The sequence below is a fragment of the Copadichromis virginalis genome, unplaced genomic scaffold (genome assembly GCF_057382275.1).
Source record: "Copadichromis virginalis isolate Kocher_CV1m ecotype Utaka unplaced genomic scaffold, C_Virginalis_male_GT1.1 unmapped_scaffold_1, whole genome shotgun sequence".
NCBI classification, from domain to species: domain Eukaryota; kingdom Metazoa; phylum Chordata; class Actinopteri; order Cichliformes; family Cichlidae; genus Copadichromis; species Copadichromis virginalis.
Window position 1 is genome coordinate 9,388,772 of NW_028188589.1, and position 2,687 is coordinate 9,391,458.

Genomic DNA, 2,687 nt, shown 5'->3' on the forward strand with positions numbered 1-2,687 from the left:
GCCCTGCTGCTGTTTTTAAAAGTACTTTATTAATAAACTGGCATAAATGGTAACATTGAACACTTGCCAGTGTGAACAAAAGGTTCTTAAATTTAGCATCAAAGCTTCAGTTCACCTTTCTCATGGCAGTTACTTCAGTATGTGTATTAATGCAAGAACAACCCCAGATAGCAAGGAAACATTGAAACAATGTTGAGTCAATATCAGGTGATGTCATTGAATCAACGTTGAAGTGTGACGTTGACCTAACGTCACTCTTGCACCCTTTTTTAACGTTGAAACAACGTCAGGTTTTGATGTTGAATCAATGTTGAAACCTGACATTGATTCAACGTTATATTTTCTAATACTTTTGACATTGAAACAATGTCAGATTCTGATATTGAAACACTGTTGAGCTATGGTGTTGATTTTCCACCTCTTTCGCACAGTTGCTTTTTATTAAAACAACAGTTAAATCATGACTGGAAATCTACCTCTCTTTATAGGTATTTTAACCAATACTAAACTACTGCATGTTTCCATCAATACTTAAACCACCTAAACACATAATTGTACTTATTCCTCAGATTGGACACCCTTTAAAAAAAAAAAACCCAAATGTCTCACAATGTATCATGTCAATATTAATATCCTAAAATAAGAAAGCATTGCATGTGATGTAACAGAGAAAAAAGTAAACAAAAAAAGGTCAATAGGCATGTTTCGTTTGCTAAATACTTTATTAAAAGACAGTTTCCTATTTACATTTATATGTTTCACAGAAGTTTGTAATTTTTTACTCTGGGATGGGGATGCATGATGTGCGTCCTGCACCACCCAAACGATCTGGGGCGTATCGGAGCCATTTCTGCACTGCTTGTGCAAAGACAAACTCGGACATAGAGTTTGCCCCTAACTGCTGCGTCAGGCCATCTAGGACAAAAATACACACACACACAAACAAAAAAAATGAATTAGAGCACATGAATAAGCTCTTGTTAACTGTCTTTAAAACAAAATAAACATGGGGTCCTCGGGCTGTACAAACTACAACCCGAGGACTAAACAAGCCAAAGACCAAAGACTCCATCTCCAGATTAACCGGACAAAGTAATATAGCAAAAAAACGGTAAAACTTACCAAATATGCATCTGCAGAGCGCTGTATCTTTAAATGCCCTTTTTTTGCTTTGTCTGGTCCTTGGTTTTTTTCCCTGCCCAGTTTAGTACCGAGGCCAGCTCGTTTGTAATGGCATAAGCCATAACACGGCGGACTCGCACCTCCAGTGTGGTCCCTCCAATCAAGGCAAAGCGTCTCACCTATAGACACATTTTAAGAGATGGAATTAGCATGTCTCATGTCTTTAATGTGTATGCAAGTGCTTGTGTGTTTAATCAACAGGCCGTCGTTATGTATTTAAATCACATCTGACAGCTATTACACTTTATAGTTACAAAGTGTACATAACCTTTATATACTTACCATTGCCTTATTTGCCTCTTGTGATTGAAGAGCTGCCTCTGCATTGTTTAGCTCCTCAATGTTGTGCAAGGGCAAATCCAGAGGCAGTACCCCAGCATCTACCGATTCATTGCAGCAGGGACGGCGGATGGCTCTGACCTCCTCACGGAGTTCGTTAACAGCTCTCGTCAGGTCTGACAGAAAAAGATAATTTTTAAGAATACAGACAACTTGTCAAAAGTTTCCTTGTGTCACACACAGATATGTACAAAGACACCAGACAGTATTTTATTACCTGGTATTTTCACTCGAGGGGGCTGGGGAAACCGTTTTTTTGTGGGCTGCTCATCCTCTGAGTCACTATATGTGTACAGGGGATTTGGTCTAAAGAAAAAAAGTTGAAAACGGTCATAAGTAATTACAAATGTGCTTTTGGAATATTATTTCCTAAAGTTACAGTTTGATTTATAACAACACACACAGGAAACGGAGATGTGCAAGAAGGTACAGTATACAAGGAATTTTTGAAGTGCACAAGTGTACACAGCTTTGCATTTATAAAAAGTTTACAAGCTTCCACTTTTTGGACTATATTATGTGGTGATATTGCAGTATGCAAGCACCACAGATATGTATAAAAGACAAGATCATAAATTCTTAGCAATCAAAGATATGTTTGTGAAATAAAAAAAGTTTTACTTGTGCTTTCTTTTATGACTGGTCTGAGTTTCAGCTTCGGACTGAAGGTCAGACGTATCACAGTGTTCACTTAGATATTTCTGAAGACTGCGTTCTGCTTCGTGAAATGTGTCTGGAAGTACAAACACAATGTATGGCCAGACATAAATTAGGACACGAAAAACTTGTTATTGTTACATTTATACAACACCAATCCAGATGATACCCACCATGGCTTATTAGAAGTCGGACTGGTGCATAGGTGAGCCATGTTGCACCAGGATGAACTCTCCTCTTTACTGTGGCGTGGATCCTGAATGTGTCTGACGGAGGATATGGAGGCTATGACAATTTCTCCCCATTTATCCATGAACTAGGGACTATTTCTGTACCACCAGTGCTGAACTGCACAATGCACCAGTCTTTCATTTTTATCTTTTTTTAAAATTTGGAGTCCTTTTTTGCCCTGTCTAGGATAAACAGGAAACAGATAATTACAATATATTTCATCGTCACTACAAAACTTGATCTATTGATTGAACTAGATAATAAATAATAGCTTAAAA

The 2,687-nt window shown here is 37.8% G+C and overlaps 1 long non-coding RNA gene across 1 annotated transcript; it reads right to left on the bottom strand.

Annotated features, from left to right (window-relative positions):
- Positions 1-1,744: 1,744 nt before the first annotated feature.
- On the bottom strand, positions 1,745-2,463 carry LOC146679780 (uncharacterized). Its single transcript, XR_014918587.1, has 3 exons — positions 2,352-2,463; positions 2,143-2,254; positions 1,745-1,827 (listed from the first exon to the last, which is right to left on the bottom strand). It is a non-coding gene; the product is annotated as an uncharacterized LOC146679780 (long non-coding RNA).
- Between the last annotated feature and the right edge of the window lie 224 nt (positions 2,464-2,687).